The following is a 23,752-nucleotide window of genomic DNA, read 5'->3' as shown; positions in this document are numbered from 1 at the left end:
AAAGTAAGTTTCAGACCTGTTTACCTCATTTTCTATCATAAAATATTTCTCATGTTTAGTTCTGAAGTGAGGAGACTCTGTTTCTGTGACTGAAAGGATATATAGTGATATGTTAAGCCTGTGATTATAAAGCCAATTGAAATTTTGTTATTGCAAAAATTAAAGGAGAAAAAAGGAAAGAGGATTAGGGAGGGAAGTAGGCTATCTTCTGAGCATTGTATCTATGAAACATGAAATCTTTTAAAAAGAAAATTTATATAGATGACAGGCTTGACTTGAGGTATTGATGTGAGATATGGAGCATGTCTCATCACCAGTTGGCTGACATTGCCTCCAGCTATGCTGAAGACTCCTCCCCTTGCTTGTTTCAAATCTGGTAGGGAAGTTGCTCATAGAAGAAAATATGGCCATTTTACTGAATACACCTATTTGAGACTGAGAGATAGCTGGAAGCCATATCCATTCCAATTTTAGGAAATCAACCCTGATTCATTGAGTGTGTGAGGAGTGAAGGGATGTGAGCGTGTGCAGGTGTTTTTGTGTTTTAACATTTATTTTATTTTCATATACTTGAAAGAGCAACAGAGAGAGAAAACTTTTCATCTGCTGGTTCACTCCTCAGATACTCAACAACAGCCAACAGTCACGGCTGGGCCAGACTGAAGCCAGAACCTGGAACTTCATCCAGTTCTACATGGGTTGGCAGGGGCCTAAGCATGTGGGCCATCATCTGTTGTTTCCCAAGGTGTGCATTAGCAAGATTGCTGGTTTGGAAACAGCAGCTAGGACACAAACCAGGCATTCCAACATGGGGTACATGTGTTAAGTTGAGGCTTAACCTACTGTGTTACAATGCCCAAACCAATCTCAGGCTTGATTTAAAAATATACACCCCTGGGGTATTAACTTTCTTCCTCTTGCCCCCTCTCTGGCTGATGAAAATTAAAACATAAAGAAAATAAATAAGGGCTGGCACTGTTTCACAGTGGGTTAAGCTACCGTCTACAGTGCCAGCAGCATCCCATATGGGCACCAGTTCGAGTCCCGGCTGCTCTACTTCCAATCCATCTTCCTGCTAATATGCTTGGGAGAGCAGAGGAAGATGGGCCAACTGCTTGGGCCCCTTAACCCACTGGGGAGACCTGGAGGAAGCGCCTGGCTCCTGGCTCCTGGCTTCAGTTTGACCCGCCCTGGCTGTTGTGGCCATTTGAGGAATAAACCAGTGGATGAAAGATCTCTCTATCTCTTTCTCTCTGTAATTATGACTTCCAAATAAGTAAATAAATGAATCTTTTGGGGAAAAAAGGAGAAAATAAATAAATAAAACAAGCCTTAGGTCAATATTTAAGCAAGTGAATGCCTTCCTGCAACTTTTCAAAGTCAGAAAATATTTAGGTTAGTTCTTTTTAAAATATACTTTAAATAAGTTGTTTTCTTAAGAGCACTAGAGCTGGGAAATGTGTTAGAGTTGTCTATCTGTTTTCAGTTCAGCTACTTGTTTCCAGTTGAATAATTTGAACATCAAGGAATTCCATTTCTCCTCTTTCTCTTTTCAGAAGTAGACTCCTGATAAGTAATTTGCAACCTGAGTATAAAGTTTAAACCTAGCAGCTTCTGTGAGATTTTGGTCTGGTTCCATCTGGTTAGTCCTGAGGTGAATTAGAGAAAATATTGCAGAGTCAGGAGTACTCCCTTGCCCTGAAATGGACCCAATCTTCAACAATGCCCGCCTCTTGAAATAGTGAACTGGGGTGGCAGTGGTGGAGGGGAGGGACCATAAGTGGATGGAGAGAGGGAATAATGCATTGGCAAACCATGAATGTTTCATGCCATGGCATTCAGGGGCAATGAATTGATACATGTAACCTCTAATAGCACTGTTAGGGGCAAAATGCTGGTGGAGGAAGGCTACCTGGGTTCTTTGTCTCACATGAAAGAATAATATTCATGGAGACAATGCATAAAGAAAAGCAAGATTTATTTAAGTCAAAAGAGATCAGAAGAGGGGAACTGCATGAGAAGCAGACCTCTTGAACTGTTTGGGTCTGAGTCTTTTAAGCAGAAGAGCAGCTAACAATCAGAAGGCAGAGACAAAACCCATCAAAAGGCCAGATTCAAAAGACTGGATCTGTAATCTTGTCTGTCCTGTCTAGCTTGCTCATGATAAGACAAAAACCATCAGAAGGGTGGGATTGGTGACTTATGTTTTCACAGTAAACTGAACTCTGAAGGGTGGAATCACCACTCCCTTGCTATTCTCATGATAAAACTGGAAGCTCCCAAGGAGAAGGATAGGCACTTTGATCTAGCTAAAGATAACTTCTGGGAGAGGCAAGCATTTTGTACCCTCTTAGAGGGATTCCCCTTTTATTATTTTCCACCAGGACCAACCCAACTGCTTACTGACCTGATTCCTCATATTCTGCTCCTTAGAGCTTGAGTTGGACCACCTGTAACAGTAGCATTTCCTTTTTTTTTTTTTTTTTTAAGATTATCTATTTGAAAAGCAGATGCAGAGAGAGAAGAGGGATTAGAGAGAGAGAGAGAGAAATCTTCTATCTGCTGGTTCACTCCACAAATGGTTATAATGGCCAGAGCTGGGCCAGGCTGAAGCCAGGAGCCAGGAGCTTCCTCTGAGTCTCCCACATGGGTACAGGGGCCCAAGTACTTGGGCCATCCTCTACTCCTTTTCCAAGTGCATCAGCAGGGACCTGGATTGGAAGTGGAGCAGCTGGGACTTGAACCAGTGCCCAAAATGGGTGCCAGCACTGCAGGCGGAGGCTTAACCTTCTATAGCACAGTGCCGGCCCTAGCATATCCTTTTAAAAATGAAGCAGCATTATCCATGCTTGGTTTCATGTGAGTGCCTTTGTTCTGTTGTAGTCAGAGAAAATTCTAGACCAAATATTTATTTGCCATGTATAACTTGTAAGGAGAACTAATGTGAGTCATATGCCCTCATTTCTAAGTAAAAAGGTAGTGAAAGTTCTAAGCAACTTAGAGATACTTGGGGTAGTTCTTATACATAACTGCATAATCTTAAACATTTCCTAGTGTTTACCATGTTCAAGGCACTTTTTAAAGTACTTTGCATATACAACTTATTATTTTAAAAAAATATTTATTTTTTATTTATTTGAAAGAGTTTCAGAGAGGAGAGGCAGAGAGAGAGAGAGAGAGAGAGAGAGAGAGAGAGAGGTCTTCCATCTGCTGTTTCAATCCCCAGATGGCCGCAACAGCTGGAGCTGTGCCTATCCAAAGCCAGGAGCTTCTTCTGGGTCTCAATGAGGGTGCAGGGGTCTAAGGACCTTGAGCCATCTTCTGTTTTCCCAGGCCATAGCAGAGAGGTGGATTAGAAGTGGAGCAGCCGGGTCTCAAATGCCTATATGGGATGCCGGCACTGAAGGCAGCAGCTTTACCCACTATGCCACAGTGCTGGCCCCTCATATAATAACTTATTTATACTTTTTTTTAAAGATTTATTTTATTTATTTGAAAGACAGAGTTACAGAGAAAGGTAGAGACAGAGAGAGAGGTCTCCATCCACTGATTCACTCCCCAGATGGCTGCAACAGCTGGAGCTGCGTCTATCTGAAGCCAGGAGCTAGGAGCTTCTTCCGGGTCTCCCACATGTGTGCAGGGACTTAGGGATTTGGACCATCTTCTACTGCTTTCCCAGTCCATAGCAGAGAGCTGGATTGGAAGAGGAGCAGCCAGGACTTGAATCAACGCCTACATGGGATGCCAGTGCTGCAGGCCAGGACTTTAACCTGCTGCGCCACAGCGCCGGCCCCAACTTATTTAATTCTTATCACAACCCTACAAACTAAGTTCTATTATCACCTTCACTTTAGAAGGGAATAAACCATGGTATACAGAGAATGCATAAATTTCCCACAAGTGCACAGCTAGTAAGTGCTGAAGAATGCAAACCCTGGTGGTCCAGCTCCAGTCTACATGAGGTCCTCTGCAAGGCAGTGAATATACAAAATAGAAACTCCTATCCTGACTCTTCTAAGGTCTGTAGTTTACAGCTGTGCACAAACCTCGTCATACTAGAATCACTGCCGTATGCCAGTCACCCCAGTGGAAATGCAGCAGTGTGCTAAGGGCACAGGTGTGGGAACACTCAGATCCCCACCACCGGAATGGTGGATGGGGTCATGGAAGAACACTAGTAAGGCTGATTATTGAAGGATTAGCAGTGATGCTCTACTGGACAGGCTATGGGAGGTTGGCTATAGGCAGAAGCATGTACAGGACAGAATGGCCCCAGGAGAATTGGAAAGTACAGGGGATTTTTCGGTCATGAAGGCTGCTCCCCACTTTCTTCTAGATGCTTCAGGAGGTGCTTCGAAAATACATTTTATCAATTGATCTCCCTGTAAGTCATTGTGTAGAGAAACAAGGAAAGTTACTCAGATATAATCTTGTTTCATCCTGTTCAAGGGAAATTCTTCTTACATATCTACATACACACATGACTGGGTATTGATTTCTCTGAATGGTGTTGTTCTGATGACTTTAGCTTTCTAATCATTACTTTGCATTTTCTGGGTTTTCTACAGCACTTTAATTTTGTAATTAATACAATTAACAAAACTAGTCAATCACTTTTAGATGTGTATGCCTACCTGTGCAGTCTTTTCAGCAAAGTCATCTGAATAAAACCAGACTGACCTAGATTGAACCAATCTTGCAGAAGCTGCAGGGATTAAAGTTTACACAAAATTGCACATTGCTTATCATTAGCATGTTTTGGAAGAGAGAAGAGAAACTAAACCACCGAATGTTAAATTATTCAGCCAGAGCTAAAGAGCTGAGCTGTCAGAATGCCTCTTTTGCTTGTTTGTTTGTTTAAAGATTTATTTATTTATTTGAAAGTCAGAGTTGCACAGAGAGAAGGAGAGGCAGAGAGAGAGAGAGGTCTTCCATCTACTGGTTCACTCCCCAGCTGGCCGAAACGGCTGGAGCTATGCTGATCTGAAGCCAGGGGCCTCTTCCCGGTCTCCCATGTGGGTGCAGGGGCCCAAGGTTTTGGGCCACCTTCTACTGCTTTCACAGGCTAGATCAGAAGTGGAGCAGCCAGGACTTAACCGGCACCCATATGGGATGCCAGCACTGTAGGTGGCAGATTTACCTGATACACCACAGTGCTGGCCCCCAGAATGACTCTTGAGTGTTCTGATGTGTATTGGTCAGAGTGATTTTTACTAAATGGTAAATGGAGTGCAATGACCAGGAGGAGGGGGCATTGTATAAAACAGCAGTCGGTAGTAACTTTGTCACTCCAGTCAGGTTGGGCACTTCCTTGAACTGACACACCAGAAGCACTTAGTATGGGACAGTTGCTCTCCAGACCACGGGCATCAGTTGCTTTGGTGATGTCCATCATCAGGTTCTGCCTGTGGCTCCTCAGCCCATGACAAGGCTCACCCTTGGCCATTTCTGGCTCTGTCAATTCGTAGCTTATATGAGTTATTTTTTCATCTTTAGGGTGATTTGAATAGATTTTCGTGTAACAAATGTGGAAATAAATTAGAAACAACCAAATGAGAAATGCCAAGGCTATTTTGAACTTGTTATAACAAGGGAATCAGACCAGCAATTTGGCAGAAGAGAGGGAAATTTTATAGTGGAAAGAGAAGGCTTCAGGTGTGCCCTGTAGGGGGCCTTTGGCATGGGAAAGCTGTAGGAGGGCTCAGCAGGTGGAACATCTGATGTGACTGGTTAGGGATGCATATTTGGCCTTGTCTGCCTGGTCCTATTTGAAAATATGACAAAACTAAGGAAGTTGTCAGTTTTTAATCCAGTCTTAGCCATTTTCAGCATTCATTATGGAAGTTACTTTTTGGTTTCCTGGATTGCCACTAGAGATAGCAGTCTGGCTTTCCATAAGTCTAACTTATATTGAGCTGGCTTCCTGAATTGTTCTTTGTAAATAAGGGGTTTAGTTTTCCAGGACACGTTCTAGGTAAAAGTTCTCTTTTTACATATGATCAGGCCATTTGTCCATTTATATATTCAGTTCCTCACAATAGAATCCATCTTTTCCTTATACTTTTATTGTAATTTGTGTTAGGCAGACACCTGTTCTTCTGACTGGCACTTAAACCATAATCCTGTATGTAACACCTGTCAAACATCTATTGATCATCTACTATTGCAAGGCTATACATATGAATCAACAGTCACATTCTCAAGGAACTTACAGCTTACCTTCTTCATGTAGATTAACTGAGCAGGTTAAAAAGTCCTAAGTGCCAAGAGAACCATGGAAAAATGTCATGAGTGTTCAAAAATGATATAAAATTGGATGGATAGTCATTTCTGAAACCAGGTAGGGAGTTGAAATTTATCTCCAGTTAGAAGCAAAAGTGGTGTCTTTACATTGACTATGTTTGTGTGTGTGTAAATGTGTTATATCAGAACGAAGAAACTCAAAGGCAATGCCTTCACTGAGAAAGAGAGAACAGCAAAATGCAATGTGTGAGATACAATTAGGGAAGTACTTGAGTATTGTTATATAACCCTTGAAGGAATCTTAGAATACTTATGCCATCAGTCATGGGATATTGAGATAAATGTGGAAGTTTATCCTCTTGGACATGGAGGGGAGTAACACCTAAAGCTGCTGCCTCTGAAACTGGGAAACTAGCATCCCATATAAGTGCCAGTTCAAACCCCAGCTGCTCCACTTCTGTTCCAACTCCCTGCTAATGTACCTGGGAAAGCAGGTCTCTCCCTTTGTCTGTGTAACACTGTCTTTCAAAGAAATAAAATAAATCTTTTTTTTAAAAAATAGAAGTAGGGGGTGAAGATATTTACTTTTAAAAGAGATGACTCATGCCATTTTTCCCTTTTAAAATTAAAATGCAAACTAGAACCTCACTTTATAAGGTTTCATTTTTAGCATTAACATTTTTGGGTTTTCTTAATTTTTGACAAGGAAAATACACAAACATGCTGATGTGGTGATGATGGACCAAACAAGACATTGCAATTTCTTTTTTTTTTTTTTTAATTTATTATTTGAAACCAGAGATACAGAGAAAGAGAGAGAGAGAGAGAGAGGTCTTCCATCCACTTGTTCAGTACCCAAATGGCTGCAACAGCTGGGGCTGGGCCAGGCAGAAGCCAGCAGCCAGGAACTTCTTACATGTCTCTCCATGTGGGTGCAGGGGCCCATGAACTTGAGTCATCTTCTGCTGCTTTCCCAGGCGCATTAGCAGGAAACTGGATCTGAAGTGGAGCAGACAGACTTGAGCTAGCTGCCCAAACAGGATGCTGGCACTGCAGGCAGAGGCTTAACCTTCTATGCCACAGTGTTGGCCCCAGGACATGCAATTTCTACAAAAAAATAAAATGTAAAACTTTTTTCTTTATGCCTTTACTTTTTTAAAGGACCATGGATTCCATCCAGCATCATTAAGGATATTTTATATATATAAATGAAAATACTTCTTTAGCTTTTTTTTTTTTTTTTTTTTTTTTTTTTTGACAGGCAGAGTGGACAGTGAGAGAGAGAGACAAAGAGAAAGGTCTTCCTTTGCCGTTGATTCACCCTCCAATGGCCGCTGCGGCCGCCGCGCTGCAACCGGCGCACCACGCTGATCCGAAGGCAGGAGTCAGGTACTTATCCTGGTCTCCCATGGGGTGCAGGGCCCAAGCACTTGGGCCATCCTCCACTGCACTCCCTGGCCACAGCAGAGAGCTGGCCTGGAAGAGGGGCAACCGGGACAGAATCCAGAGCCCCAACCGGGACTAGAACCCGGTGTGCCGGCGCCGCAAGGCGGAGGATTAGCCTAGTGAGCCATGGCGCCGGCCTAGCATTATTTTTTAAATTGACTCTTGGAAAGGCCACTGTTATCAGTTATTTTTTCATACATAAGAAGTTACTGCAAAATTCAGTGGCTTACAACAATAAACAGTTAATATACTTACAGTTCCTATTGGTCAAGAATTCAAGATTAGCTAGGGGTTCTGGTGTAGAGTCTCTGCTAAAGTTGCAGTCACACACTGGCCAATGCTCAACCAGAGCTGGAGGATCCACTTCCAAGGTGGCTCACTCCGATTGCTGGCAACTTGGTGCTATTTGCACCAAGTTCCTCCTCATATGGATGTCTCCACAGATTGCTTTAGTGTCCTCACAATATAGTAGCTGGATTCCCCAGAGCCAGTGATTCAAGGGAGAGAGAAAGCCGGCCGGCGCTGTGGCTCACTAGGCTAATCCTCCGCCTTGCGGCGCCGGCACACTGGGTTCTAGTCCCGGTCGGGGCACCGGATTCTGTCCCGGTTGCCCCTCTTCCAGGCCAGCTCTCTGCTGTGGCCAGGGAGTGCAGTGGAGGAAGGCCCAAGTGCTTGGGCCCTGCACCCCATGGGAGACCAGGATAAGTACCTGGCTTCTGCCATCAGATCAGCGTGGTGCGCCGGCTGCAGTGCGCCGGCTGTGGCGGCCATTGGAGGGTGAACCAATGGCAAAGGAAGACCTTTCTCTCTGTCTCTCTCTCTCTCACTATCCACTCTGCCTGTCAAAAAAAAAAAAAAAAAAAAAAGGAGAGAGAAAGCCAAGCAGAAGCTATCATTTTATGACCTAGCCTCAGAAGTCCCATACTATCACTTATGCCACCATCTGTCGCTCCCCCTCTTCGTGGAGGAACGACACTAAACCCTGCCTAGGTTTCCTATCCGAGTCACGGCACCATTATGTCGCTCCCCCTCTTCGTGGAGGAACGACACTAAACCCTGCCTAGGTTTCCTATCCGAGTCACGGCACCGTTATGTCGCTCCCCCTCTTCACGGAGGAACGACACAGGACCCTGCGCTGTTCTTTTGTCTGCTCGGCCCTCCCCGGGTTTGCTGCTGGTTCTTCCCGGGTTGGCTACCGTCCCTTCCACCTCCGTGGAAGGGCGGTTCCCCCTGCCACTTTCCCCACTTCCTCGGGGGAGCGGCACACCGCCGGCCGGCTCTCTCGGGGGCTGCTCAGATGTTCCTTCAGATAGATGTTCCTGGTGCATGTTGTCTCTCTCCTCCTTTATAGTCCTCTTCCACCAATCCCAACTCTGCTACCCACACGCCAAGTACGCTGCTCTCCTCCAATCAGGAGCAGGATCAGCTGCTGCAGGTCATCACTCAAGTTGGCGAGAGGCAGCTGCGTAGAAGCTGTTTTCTCCTCTCCCAGCGCCATATTGTGGGAGAGCAGATGCATAGAATAAGTCTTAATTCCAGTAACTTAGCCTAGTCTCAGTTGCTCCCCACAACCCTCTGTTCATTAGAGTCAGTCATTAAGTATGGACCGCATTCAGAGGGCAGAAAACATATAAACAGATTTGCATATATACATACATACATATATATATAAAACTTATTTTTTAGAATAGTTTTAGGCTCATAAAGAATTTAAGCATAAATACAGTTATTTCCCATATACCCTCTGTCTTTATTCAAGCACAGCTTTCCCCATTGTCAACGTTACCTACCAGAGTGGTTTGTATAGTTGGGGAACCTACATCAATGCCCCCAGACTACTCAGATCTGTTGTTTTTGAATTGGTGTTTCTTATTACATTTGTTACCAGTAGATTTTTGATCTGTTGTCATCAAACTGTCACATCCGCTTCCATTCTGTGTTGCTTGAAAGACTTGTATGGATAATAAGATATTACTTTAGTCACTGGATGCACAATTATCAGAGGTAAAATATCATAGAGTTCTCAATTATAAGGAGACAGATATTGAATAGCTCTATGGGTCTGCGAATATGACAGCTGCTTATCTGAGGTTATGACATGAGTAGAGGCATGGTAATATGAAAATACATGGTTATTTGAGGGATAATGAACAGATTGTGTTAATAGAACATTAGGTTGCAAAGAAGCACGGAGAACCAAGGTGTGGTACCTTAATGGAGGGCTCAGAGCTATAAGGGATTTTTTTTTTTTTTTGCTCTAAGTAATGGGGAGATATTAAAAGTTACAATGAAGGGAAGTGGAAGAATTCAGCTTTTGTTTTTCAGAGTCAGGGAAACCAGGTAGGAGATTATTGGGAAGATTAGATGAGAGATGTTCAATGTGTTAGTTGAAGTTCTCCAGGAAAAAGACACCAAAATACTAGATACAAAATAAATTTACTAGGAGTGGGAGCAGGAGAAGGCAGGAGACCCTTCAAATTACTTCAAATCTGACCTCCATGGAAGGAGAGAAAGATGGAAGGAAGATTGAGTAGGAAGAATCTTTTTTTAAAAATATTTATTTATTTTATTTTAAAGTCAGAGTTACACAGAGAGAGAAGGAGAGGCAGACAGAGAGAGAGAGTGCAAGGTCTTCCATCTGCTGGTTCACTCCCCAATTGGCTGCAACGGGCGGAGATGCGATGATCCGAAGCCAGGAGCCAGGAGCTTCCTCTGGGTCTCCCCAGAGTGCAGGGGCCCAAGGACTTGGGCCATCTTCTACTGCTTCCCCAGTCCATAGCAGAGAGCTGGATCAGAAGTAGAGCAGCTGAGACTCCAACTGGCGCCCAATATGGGATGCCAACACTGCAGGCAGCAGCTTTACCCACTACGCCACAGTGCCAGCCCCAAGAAGAATCTTAACACAACAGCACAAGTATAAGAAGGTTTCAGTTAGGCCAGGAGGGAGTTCTTGAACTAAAATCACTTATCTGAGAAGTCTCATGTCTCACAAGAATGAGTCTGTATTAGTTCTGTTGGGCCTAATCATTGATTGGAGGAAGCCCAGGGGAAGCATGGTTTGGGAACAAACATGTTGGTTGCTCCTGAGGGGCAGCAGATGACAGCAGATGGGGCTGTCAGTCAGTTTGTAGGCTTTGGTGTCTCTGAGTTATGGTGATATCTTTAATAGAGAGGGAACAGGCAGGAGAAAGTCTTGGCAGAAGGAGAGAGCAAGTCCTGCTTGAATAGAATTAGACTTGAGATGGTTGTGGAACATGGATTTGGAAAGCTTGAAGCAAGAGTTGCAAAGTAGAGTTTAGAGTTCAAGAGAACGATAGAGATAGAGCTCCAAGTTTTGTGAGTCTTCTGAAAGAATTCATGGGAATTAGTGAGAATTCCCAGAGATAGAGTGTGGGGAAGAAAGTAAAAGCCAAGATATTGTAAAATAGAGCACGTGGAAGGAAGAGGCACAGCAGTCTGAGAGGAAGTCATCGGAGTCCGGAGGGGACATTTGAGTCAGGGTTGTCATCCCCAGTCTCATATTCTGACCCTTTCTTAGGCACAAGAGGGAAGAAAGTCCACATAACCCTAAAACGATCCTTTGAGTGGGGAGAATTTGAAGGGCTGCCTGTCTGAGGATCTCTGCATGACAAGAAGGAAGGGTGAAACTAAGCTTAGGGAAACTAAGCATCTGGCTGGTAAGTAAGGAGTCTAGATTAAACAATATGGAGATTGAATGGCATAAATTTGTAAATTCTGGTAGTTAGGTAAAATAGATTTACTCATTTATTTGAAAGGCAGAGTTACAGAGTGTCAGTTATTGCTCTGGGAGCAGGAACAGGGAAGGGAGAGTTCACCTGAGGTTGAGGATAGGCCAAGTCAAGTGCCAAGGACTTCAAGGTCTGCTAGTCAGATCAGGTCAGGTCAACTGGGTTTGGAGAGAGGTGAAGCAGTGTTGTCCACACTTTGCTTAGAAGCTCAGTGGTCAAGCTTGTGAAACTGGGAATGAGGGCCCGAGTTTGGGGCAGGTGCCAGACAATGAGGTTGTGAGCTGCTTGTGGTTGGGTCTGAGTTCTGATTTCTATCTTTGTCTTCTTTCTATCCCACAAAATAGCATTGTGCTTGGTTTTAATAAGTCTCAGTAATATGACATAAGAATAACTTTGATCTTATTGTTTAAAAAAGATTTACTTATTTATTTGAAAGGCAGAGTTACACAGAGAGAGATCATCCATTCACTAGGTACTCCCCAAATGGCTGCAGTGACCAGGGCAAGCCAGGCCAAAGCCAGGAGCCAGGAGTTTTATCTGGGTCTCCATGTGGGTTCAGGGGCCCAAGCACTTGGGCCATCTTTGGCTACTTTCCCAGGTGCATTAGCAGAGAGCTGGATCGGAAGTGGAGGCAACGATTTAACCCACTGCATCATAATCCCTTTGATCTCATTTTGACTGTTTAAATTTTCTTAATTTATTAAGCCCAGAGTATTTTTGTGAAGATGCAGACTAAGAATTTTATAAGAATTCCCGATGTCTGTAGCATTGATGTTCTAATTGATTGAACAATTAGGAAATAACATCTCTGAAAATTTGAGGTAATTAAAGGCACTGCATTATTTCACAAAAATTTCGTAATAGCTGCAGGCTTCCATTTATAAATGTTTCTCCAAACGCTGTGCTTTGAGGGATGTAGTTGAACCAAATGTGAGGACAATTTTGGAACTGATTTGTCATCATGGACTCTTTGATGGGTGAATTATTGGGAATATTGAGCTAGCTGTATATTAGAGTTAAACTAAATTTTAATTGAAACACATTAGTTCATTTGTATTTTCTCAACACTTACTCTGTGCCTAGCAACCCATTATGCTCCTACCCACAAAGAGATTACAGTGTACTTGGTGAAATTCTTGGTTGGTTGGACTGCAAATTTCCTCATATGCATATTCCTTTGATCTGTAAAAAAAATCTTTCCCCAGGCATGATCAGTTGTTTGAATTGGCCTCTTAGAACATACCCTTCTTTCCGCTCTTGTTTTTTCTCTGCGGGCCATAACAATCTACCCATGGGGCAGCAGAGAGAAGAAACAAGTACTCCAGGACTTCAACTCATTCTGATTTCAAACTCACCTTTGGTCTGATTACATACCTCAGCTGGTATTCCAGATAAATATTATGAATTGCAATGTTTCTGTGTGTGTGTGTGTGTGTGTGTGTTTTAATGAAGAGAGGCCATGGTATTTTCCAGAAAGGATTATGATTCAAGTCCAAGGAGTAAAATAACAGTTATAGTATTCCTCATCCCTCCATCCCTACTGAGGATGCTTTTCTGGTTTTCCTATGGTAAGTAGGATCTTGAAGATCGTCTTTTGAGTGAGCAGGAAGAGCTGAAGGAAATACTAATTTGTATGGAGATATGGGACCAAAGATTCCCTAGACACACAGATGAGACATGCCTCAGCTCCTTTTGGGTAGAGGTGTCCTGGGGAGGACACTAACCTCTGAGACTCATTAAGGAGGTTGAATCAGGTGGTTTATTAATTGAAAAAGAAGACAAGGAAGAGCTTGGCAGGATGAGGGTGAGGGGAGTCAGAGTTCCAGCTGGCTTTTCATATAAAGCTTATTATTTAAAAAAATTTATCTTTTTATTTGTTTGAAAGGCAGAGTTATAGAGCGGAAAGACAGAGAGAGAGAAAGAGAGAGAGGTCTTCCATCTGGTTCACTCCCCAGATGGCCATAATGGCTGGAGCCACGCCCATCTGAAGCCAAGAGCCAGGAGTTTCCTCCAGATCTCTCATGCAGGTGCAGAGGCCAAGGACTTGGGCCATCTTCTGCTACTTTCTCAGGCCATAGTAGAGAGCTGGATTAGAAGTAGAGTAGCTGGGACTCAAACCGGTGCCCATATGGGATAATGGCACTGCAGATGCCAGCTTTACCCACTATGCCACAGTTCCAGCCTCGAGATATTCTGTTAATAAACAAGTATATGCATATATATATATATTTTTTTTTCAGAGTGGACAGTGAGAGAGACAGAGAAAAAGGTCTTCCTTTTGCCGTTGGTTCACCCTCCAATGGCCGCCGCGGCCGGTGCACTGCCGCCAACGCACTGCGCTGATCCAAAGGCAGGAGCCAGGTGCTTATCCTGGTCTCCCATGCGGGTGCAGGGCCCAAGTACTTGGACCATCCTCCACTGCACTCCCGGGCCATAGCAGAGAGCTGGCCTGGAAGAGGGGCAACTGGAACAGAATCCGGCGCCCCGACTGGGACTAGCACCCTGTGTGCCAGCGCCGCAGGCGGAGGATTAGCCTATTGATCCACGGCGCCGGCCAATAAATTATTCTTTTGAAAATATAAGTGGGGCTGGCATTGTGGCATAGTGGGTAAAGCTACCACCTGCAATGCTGGCATCCCATGTGGGTGCTATTTTGAGAGCTGGCTGCTCCACTTCTGATCTAGCTCCTTGCAAATGCACCTGGGAAAGCAGCAGAAGGTGGTCCAAGTGCTTTGGCCCCTGTACCCATGTGGGAGACCCTGATGAAGCCCCAGGCTCCTGGTTTCAGCCTGGCACAACCCTTGCTGTTGTAGCCATTTGAGGAGTGAACCAGTGGATGGAAGATCTCTGTCTCTGTATCTCTCTGTCTCTGTAACTCTGACTTTCAAATATATATACATATATATTTAATATTTTCAAATCTGCTATATATATAGACAGAGAAAAAGAGCATAATATATATCCATCTAGAATCTGAGGCATTTTACTTGTCAAAGAACAAAAAACAAGTATAGATACGTTTTTATTGTAATTGAGGCCAAAGCTATTATAGCACTGTGTTTGGGATTTTGGATTAAGCATGGGGAAAATGTGCATAAGTAGTTTTCAGAAAGTTTGTGGAGTGGGGTAGGTAATGTGGTACAGCAAGTTAAGCTGCCACTTGGGATGCTCACATGCCGTATCAAGGTCCCTGGTTTCAGTCTTGACTACTCTGCTTCTGATCCAGCTTTCTGCTAATGCCCATCCTCTGGGAGAAAGCAGATGATAGCTCAAGTACTGAGGCCTCTACAATTGATGTGGGTGGAGTTCTAGGCTCCTGGCTTCAGTCTGGCCCAGACCCAGGTGATGTGGGCATTTGGGGAATGAACTAGCTGATGGAAGATGTTAAGATGTAGCAGTATCATCACTCATTCAAACTACCTGTCTGTGGCAATAACATTTTTCCAGTTCTTGTGCAAATTTACATATATCAGAAATTGAAACCTAGCCCTAGTAATGCATTGAGTATTTAACAGCTAAATTGGCTTGTTCCTATTAAGAATATTTATCTAGTGCAGTGATTGGTGCAAAGTTCTTATATTTTAGGTGTAAGTGGCATGAGTGTTGCTATTAGAAAGGCTCTTGTGTGGAAATATATAAGGAGGAATCATTTATTTTGAATCCTGAGAAGCAGGAACAGTAGGAGTCCTCACCTGCTGATTTTTAGGGAGTGGTACCCAGAGGCCACTGAATTCTGTTCTTGGTACTCAAGGACCAGGGCATTATGCAATGTGCTGAGGCAAAGGAATAAACAAGGTTAGAAACAGCAGTTTATTCCACAAGAAAAGAAGTCACTGCTTAGATGCTGAAGGGTTGCTTTGGGTCCTTCATATTTGTCAGTGCCTGACTGCCCTGTGCAACTGTAGGCTGGGAGATGGAAAATGACAGCTTGTTGCCAAGTGTTTATTTAAGGAGGATCCCTTCCTCTTTCTGTCTCATTTTCTCCCTGGTTAGTTTCATTGTACTTCACAGTCAGAAAGACAGTTACAGGAATTAGGCCTATGCACAGGAACAAGCTCTTTTTTTGTCAAGTTGAAAGGAAAAATGTGAGGAATGTGTACTCCTTTGAAGTTTGCTCTGGGGGCAGATTTCATCTCCTTTCTCCTCTCCTCTTTGTCCACACCGCATTCTTGGGTTCTGCTGCTCAGGGAGTTAGTGGCAGGTTCACCATTTTATAATGCTTCTCCTATTAAGTAGGGGAGAAGGCTGCCACTTTGGGAGTGAGAACTCCACACTATTTTCTCTAGAAAAACAATTCTTTTCCAAGAGAGAAGAGAACAGTGGTAGGCATTATGTACTTAGGAGTTTGTTTTTTTTGCAGACCTGTAACTTTTTCAAAATAAATAAATAAATCTTTTTTTTTTTTTTTAATTCAGACACACAGTAAGCTGTGTACTTGGGACATATTTTTTATTATATGTGGCTAGGGAAGCCTGAGATGTTAGATTCTATCATAGTAAGAGGCAGTTTAACTCTGTTAATCAAGTCACAGAGTCTCTTGGTTTCTGTCTGGGAAGTTTGATCATGATGAGCAACGGGTGAGTGAATGGGAAAAGCTTCCTATACCATTTATGCCTTCAGAAGCATGACTAGGTACTTTACCTACTCTTGATGTCTCAAGAGTGTCCATTTGCATGGTGTACAGAGGACAGCGCATTCTATTGAATCACATTGTTCTCAACAGAAGATAAAATTGGTAATAAAGACCAGGCTGTGGTAAGAAACAACAGGAGGAAACTTGTATCACCCCAAGATTGATAGGGGCAGAGTCCGCCAATGCTTGGAAAGTTTAGCTGGTTGTGCAGGGACTAGAGAGAGTATACCTTTGTAGGGCTAGAAACTTGTTTCTCAAGTTTTGTTCATACCTCTAGGCATTACCTGTAATTATTTTGTTCTTCATTTATGCTAACTGTTCATTATGCTAAAAATTTCAGGTTTTTTTTTAAGATGTCAGTGGCTGTTTTTTTTTTTTTTTTAAGATTTGTTTATTTATTTGAAAGGCAGAGTTACAGAGAGGCAGAGGCACACACACACACACAGAGAGAGAGAGAGAGACAGAGACAGAGACAGAGACATAGACAGAGAAAGAGAGGTCCTCCATCCACTGGTTCATTCCCCAGATGGCTGCAATGGTTGGGGCTGGGCCTATCTAAAGCCAGGAGCCAGAAGCTTCTTCTGGGTCTCCCACGTGGGTGCAGGGGCCCAAGGACTTGGGCCATCTTCCACTACTTTCCCAGGCCATAGCAGAGAGCTGGATTGGAAGTGGAGCAGGTAGGACTCGAACCAGTGCCCACATGGGATGCTGGCAATACAGGCGGCAGCTTTACCCACTATGCCATGGTGCCCGTCAGTGGCTGTCTTGAGGGATACTGATGTGGAATGTTCCAGTGGTTTCCTGGCTGATCTCCTCCTTGCTATTGAAGGCATGGGGTGAAGACACAACTGGGCCAAGGTGGCAGAAGACCGCTGAAGGAAGGGGAAGTGGGAATTGGGCTTTCTCACAACTGGGTTTTGACCTTTGACCATCTCTCATGGACAGCTCTGCTTGGGGTTATGAGAAAATGGGTTTTCTCATGAAGGAAAATTCAGACCTTCTCTACCATTCTGGTTGAGCGTCTAGGATCTGCAGACATATCAGCACCCATACTAGCACTGATAATTTTCTTTTTTAAAAAAATTTTTATTTGAAAGGCAGACTTACAGAAAGAGAGGGAGAAAGATACATACAGAGAGATCTTCTATCCACTGGTTCACCCTCCAAATGACTGCAAAGGCCTGGAGTAGACCAAGCCAAAGCCAGGAGCCAGGCACTTCTTCCAAGTCTCCCACATGGGTGCAGAGGCCCCATCTTCTGCTGCTTTCCCAGACACATTTGTAGGGAGCTGGATTGGAAGTGGAACAGCCAGGACTCAAACCAGTGCCCATATGGGATGCCAGCATTCCAGGTTGGCCACAACACAAGCCTCAGCACTGTTGATTTTCACACTTGAGTGACACTCCTGAAACCTTTTATTAAAGGTTTATTAATTCAAAAGAGTTACAGAGAAAGGTAGAAAAACACACACAGAGAGGGGAGAGAGAGAGAGAGAGAAAAGTCTTCCATCCGCTGGTTCAATCTTCAAATGGCCACAATGGCCAGAGCTGAGCTGGTCTGAAGCCAGGAGAATGAAGGTTCTTCAAGTCCTCTAAGGACTTGGGCCATCCTTCCATGCTTTCCTAGGCGCATTAGCAAGGAGCCAGTTCGGAAGTTGAGCAGCCAGGACTAGAACTGGTACCCATGTGATAAGCCATATGATAAGCCGGTGCTGTAGGCCAGGGCTTTAACCCCCTGTGCAACAGCACCAGCCCCACTCCTGAAATTTTTAAAAAGCTGATTAGCATTAATAAAGAATAAAAAAATATAGAGACCAACATTGTGGTGCAGTGGGTAAGCTGCTGCCTGTGACACCAGCATCTCATGTGGATACTGGTTCAGGTCCTGGCTGCTACACTTCTGATCTAGCTTCCTGCTGATTTGCCTGGGAACACAGCAGAAGATGATCTAAGTGCTTGGGTCCCTGCACCTACATGGTAGACCCATATGGCATTCCTGGCTCTTGGCTCCTGGCTTTGGTCACTGTGGCCATTTGGGAAGTGAACCAGTAGATGGAAGATCTCTATGTATATGTGTCTTCCCCTCTTTTCTTTCTGTAACTCTGTCCTTAAAATAAATAAAAATAAATTTTAAAAAATCAATTATAAAACCCAGAAGCATAGATGGTCAACTTAGGACACAGAAGTTTCTTTCTTTTTTTTTTTTTTTTAAAGATTTATTTATTTTATTTGAAAATCAGAGTTACACAGAGAGAGGAGAGGTGGAGAAAGAGAGTTCTTCCATCCACTGGTTCACTCCCCAATTGGCTGCAACAGCCAGAGCTGCGCCCATCTGAAGCCAGGAGCCAGGAGCCAGGAGCTTCTTCTGGGTTTCCCACGTGGGTGCAGGGGCCCAAGCACTTGGGCCATCTTCTGCTGCCTTCCCAAGCACATTAGCAGGGATCTGGGTCAGAAGTGGAGCAGCTGGGACTCAAATCAGTGCTCATACGGGATGCCAACATCACAGGCAATGGGTTAACCCACTGCACCACAACACCAACCCCTCCACAGTATAATTTTTAAAAATATGTTTTAATTTTCATTTTATTTGAAAGACAGAATCAGAGGTCTTTCATCTACTGGTACAGTCCCCAGATACCTACAACAACTGGGACTGGGCCAGACTGAAGTCAGGGTGCCATTCCAGGTCTCCAGCGTGGATAGTAGAGATCCAAGTACTTCTTGAGGTATTCATTACTTATCACCTCCAATAGTGTGCATTAATAGGAAGCTGGAACAGAAGCAGAGCTGTGACTTGAACCCCCATACTCAAATATACAATGCAGATATCCTAAGTAGTGTCTTCACTGCTGAGCCAAATGTCCACCTACACAGTATAATTTTTAAGGGGGAAATTTGAAAAGCCTTTAGTTACTAAAAGAAATAACAAAAAGTTCAACATGAGAAGCACGTTTTATTCATTCTACACTGCCTATGTGCTATCCCCTCAAACTGGAAATGTTTTATAAACATTGTGTGGGTTTCAGCTTCAACTTGTGGGGTTCAACTTCCTGCCACCTTCTAAGTGTGAAGTGCTGTCTTGTTCCTGTGTTCCTTTTATCAAGTGAAAAAATAGGCTGTATCCATCCCCTGCAATACTCACATTCAATTTAACCTCCTCACTGAGAGTCTGGTCTTAGGGAGTTAATTGTCAGGACTGGTTTGGTAGCCCATTGTGCCTTCCTAGGGATCCTAACTTCTGCCTTCCCTTTGGGGTAACATAGACCCCTGTCTTACTACTTTCTTAGGAGAAGATCTTGGTTACATGTTTGTAATAAAATCTTTAACTCTGTCTTTCATATCAGTGGGAACCAGCAAATACACCAAGGCCACTATCACAGGAGTAGCAAATAAAACTATAGCAAAAAAAAAAACAAAAAAAACAAAAAAAACAAAGAAAGGTCAAACGTGAAAAGTAAGGCTTGTGGAGCTGGCACTGTAGCGCAGCAGGTTTAAGCCCTGGCCTGAAGCACCAGAATCTCTTATGGGCACCGGTTCTAGTCCCGGCTGCTCCTCTTCCAATCCAGCTCTCTGCTATGGACTGGGAAAGCAGTAGAAGATGGTCCAAGTCCTTGGGCCCCTGTACCCATGTGGGAGACCCGGAGGAGGCTCCCGGCTCCTGGCTTCGGATCGGCACAGCTCCGGCTGTTGCAGCCATCTGGGGAGTGAACTAGTGGATGGAAGACCTCTCTCTCTGTCTCTCTACCTTTCTCTGTAACTCTGTCTTTCAAATAAATAAAAATAAATATAAAAAAGTAAGGCTTGTTGATCCTACAATGCCAATGCCCTATACAACCAATTTCTAAAGTCTACAGGCAAAATCAAAACAATACCTCTGAGTGCCTTCATATGGAGGAAGAACAGTCGATTTTTTTTAATAAGATTCTATTTATTTACTTGAAAGAGTTACAGAGAGGCAGAGGCAGAGAGAGAGAGAGAGAGAGAGAGAGAGAGTCAGTCGTCCATCTGCTGGCTTAAGAGAGAGAAAGAGTCTTCCACCAACTGGTTCATTCCCCAAATGGCTGCAACAGCTGGATCTGAGCTGATTCAAAGCCAGGAGCCAGGAGGTTCTTCTGGGTCTCCCACATGGGTACAGGGGCCCAAGGACTTGGAATATCTTCCACTGCTTTCCCAGGCCATAGCAGAGAGCTGGATCAAAAGTGAGCAGCCAGGGCTTGAACCAGCACCCATAGGGGATACCTGCCCCACAGGCGGTGGCTTTACCCACTATGCCACAGTGCTGGCCCCAGAGCAGTAGATTTTTGTTCCTAGTTGGGTGATCTAGGGTTTGATTTTAGTTTAGGGTTCTTCTCAGATTCTTTTTTTATTTTTTAAATATTTATTTATTTGAAAGGTAGAGTTACACAGAGAGAGGGAGAGGCAGAGAGAGAGAGAGAGGTCTTCCATCCGTTGGTTCACTCCCCAATTGGCTGCAATGGCCAGAGCTGCACCAATCTGAAGCTAGGAGCCAGGAGCTTCCTCTGGGTCTCCCACGTGGGTACAGGGGCCCAAGGGCTTGGACCATCTTCCACTGCTTTCCTAGGCCATAGTAGAGAGCTGGATCGGAAGTGGAACAGCTGGAACTTGAACCGGCTCCCATGTGGGATGCCAGCACTTCAGGTGGCAGCTTTACCCACTACACCACAGTGTTGGGGCCTCCCCTAGAATAATTTTTTTTTTAAGATTTATTTTAGGGGCCAGCACCATGGCTCACTTGGTTAATCATCCACCTGCGGCGCCAGCATCCAGGTTTCTAGTCCCAGTTCCTCCTCTTCCAGTCCAGCTCTCTGCTGTGGGCCGGGAGGGCAGTGGAGGATGGCCCAAGTGCTTGGGCCCCTGCACCCACATGGGAGACCAGGAGGAAGCACCTGGCTCCTGGCTTCATTTTGGCACAGTGCTGGCTGTAGCGGCCATTTGGAGAGTGAACCAACAGAAGGAAGACATTTCTGTCTCCTTCTCTCACTGTCTATAACTCTACCTGTCATTAAAAAAATTATTTTAGAAGAATCTTAATGTGTGGGACGAGTGTTTAACTATCCAGCAGGGCTGAAGGACAGCACAATCTCTCCTGGAAATGGAAGTTAGACTTCCCTTTGTTATTTTAATAGGGCTGCCATAACAATATATCACAACAGGAATTTATTCTCTCACAGTAAGTCCAAAATTAAGGTATTGACAGCCTTGGTTCCTTTTTGGAGGTTCTGAGGGAAAATCTGTTCCTAACCTCTCTCCTAGCTTCTGGCTGTTTTTAGCAATCCTTGGTATTCCTTGGCTTGTCGATGCATCACTGCAGTCTCTGCTTCCATCATTACGTAGCATTTTCTCTCAGTCTGTGTCTCTGTGTCCAAATTTTCCCCTTCTCATTGCATTAGGACTACCTGATCCCATTTTAAACTTGATTTCATCAAGAAAGATCTTATTTTCAAGTAAGTTTACTTTCTCAGGTACTGGGCGTCAGGGTGTCAACATATCATTTTGGGGGACACACAATTCAACTCATAACACTACTCTTACTACCTCCCTTTTGGACTGTTGTATTGGCCTCTCATTCACATCTTCCGTGTCCTTGGTGTCTCCCTTCTGTGACTCCTCTACATCATCAGTAGAATGGTCTTCTATAATGTTGAAAGAAACATCATTCTCCAGCTCGAAAATACTCTATGACTTCCCAAGGCTAACCTCTTGATTTGGCAAAGCCCTTCACAGACTGTACTCATTTGAGATCTGGACCTTTTGTCCTCATGGCATAATGTGTAGCAGGGACCTGTCCCTCTTGTTCAGGATCTTAATTGAAACTGGCCTTGCCTGCCAGGCACTGCTAATTAATTTCCCCTCCTACTGGGCTACTGACTCACTCTGCCCTAAGATTACTTGGGAAGTGATTAAATTTCTTGCTTGTTCCTAAGGATTCTGTCTTTGCATATTTCCTCACATGTTGGTTTCTTGTGCTTTGACTTATGTTCTAAACTTTCACTGGAAGAAGGCTAGACTGTCCCTACTCCATAAGGCAGTTGGATTATTCTTACTCATGAAGCTGATAGTCACAGAATTATCTGTTTTTTTTTTTTTGTTTTTTTTTGTTTTGTTTTGTTTTGTTTTGACAGGCAGAGTTAGACAGTGAGAGAGAGAGAGACAGAGAGAAAGGTCTTCCTTCTTTCCTTCTGTTGGTTCACCCCCCAGATGGCTGCTATGGCCCACGCGCTGCGCTGATCCGAAGCCAGGAGCCAGGTGCTTCCTCCTGGTTTCCCATGTGGGTGCAGGGCCCAAGCACTTGGGCCATCCTCCACTGCCCTCCTGGGCCACAGCAGAGAGCTGGACTGGAAGAGGAGCAACCGGGACAGAATCTGGCCCCCCAACCAGGACTAGAACCCGGGGTGCCGGCGCCGCAGATAGATGATTAGCCAAGTGAGCCGCGGCGCTGGCCTGAATTATCTGTTCTTTCCTTAGTCTTCACTGGCACAGCAACTTGTCTCATTCATTTATTTGCTTTGAAAACATGTGGTGTGAGAGTGGGGCAAGTGTGACAGTGAGGCAGGGGGTGGGAATATTTTCATTGAGGGAAAAGAAGTATAGATAGGAATAATATTCAGAAAGAGTTCAGCAGGGTTAAAACAATGGAGACCTCTTCCTGGTGAATTTGCTGTCTTGATTTTGCTACACCTAGGTTTTCTCTGACATAGCAAAAATAAAAACTGTCAGTTCCAGCCTTTGAGTTACTGAGTCCTTAAGAAGATCGTAAAGGAGTGAGACATTTTCCTAAGTAATTATATCCTAGTTAAATTCTAGTTGCATAATCTATCCATATGCAGAAGAGCAGAGAATGAACCATATAATGTCATTGGTGTCTAAAATGTACCTTACCATACAAGTGCTGTACATGTACCAGGGTCAGCTTCACCCACTGGGTTAAAGTGTGGAATCTGGAGTTAGAGAGACTGGAATAATAATACTTTAATTTAAAACTGTTTGATATTGGGAAGTAATCCTCTTCAAGGCTCAATTTCCTAGGCTGTACAAAGACAGTTTCTGGCAGAGTGGGGGCTGGACTGTGGTGCAGCTGGTTAAACTGTTTCCTGCAGCACTGGCAACCCACATGGGCGCCAGTTTGAGTCCTGGCTACTCCACTTTGAATCCAGCTCCCAGCTAATGTGCTTGGGAAAGAAGTGGAAAATGCCCAAGTCCTTGGGCCCCAACACCCACATAGGAGACATGGGTGAAGCTCCTGGCTCCTAGCTTCCAGCTGCGGTGTGGCCAACTCCTGGCCGATGTGGCCATTTGTGGTCTGCTTCCAAGAACTTTTATAATTCATAATCACACAAGTGCCTTAATGTGAATGTTGGTTAAAATTACTTGTGGTCTTTTATTATGACTGATATTTTTTTTGATGACAGACCTTTTATACCTTCTCAGTAATGCAGAAGGAAAATGTCTGACTTAATAGACCAATTTTAGAGGAAATATAGGTTATGTGTTATTTAAGACTAAATCCTTGCCTGTTTCCAGAAAGTATAAGGCAATGTAACATGGAAAGCAATATTTTACTGAGCATAAGACAGAATTTTCATTTAGAATAAATATATTAGAAATGTAAACGCAGCAGAAAAAACCTCATATGAAGCAAGTGTTAAAAGTGAGGAATTCTG

At 44.0% G+C, this 23,752-nt stretch overlaps 1 protein-coding gene across 3 annotated transcripts in view; it reads left to right on the top strand.

The window, feature by feature from the left end:
* The window catches only part of GLDC (glycine decarboxylase), a 142,188-nt gene that overhangs the window by 40,188 nt on the left and 78,248 nt on the right, over nucleotides 1–23,752 (top strand). The gene's annotated exons all lie outside the window — the stretch shown is intronic.

Source organism: Oryctolagus cuniculus, chromosome 1, assembly GCF_964237555.1.
Source record: "Oryctolagus cuniculus chromosome 1, mOryCun1.1, whole genome shotgun sequence".
Classification (NCBI taxonomy): domain Eukaryota; kingdom Metazoa; phylum Chordata; class Mammalia; order Lagomorpha; family Leporidae; genus Oryctolagus; species Oryctolagus cuniculus.
Note: the sequence above shows the minus strand (reverse complement) of the source record. Positions and strands in the feature narration are given on the sequence as shown.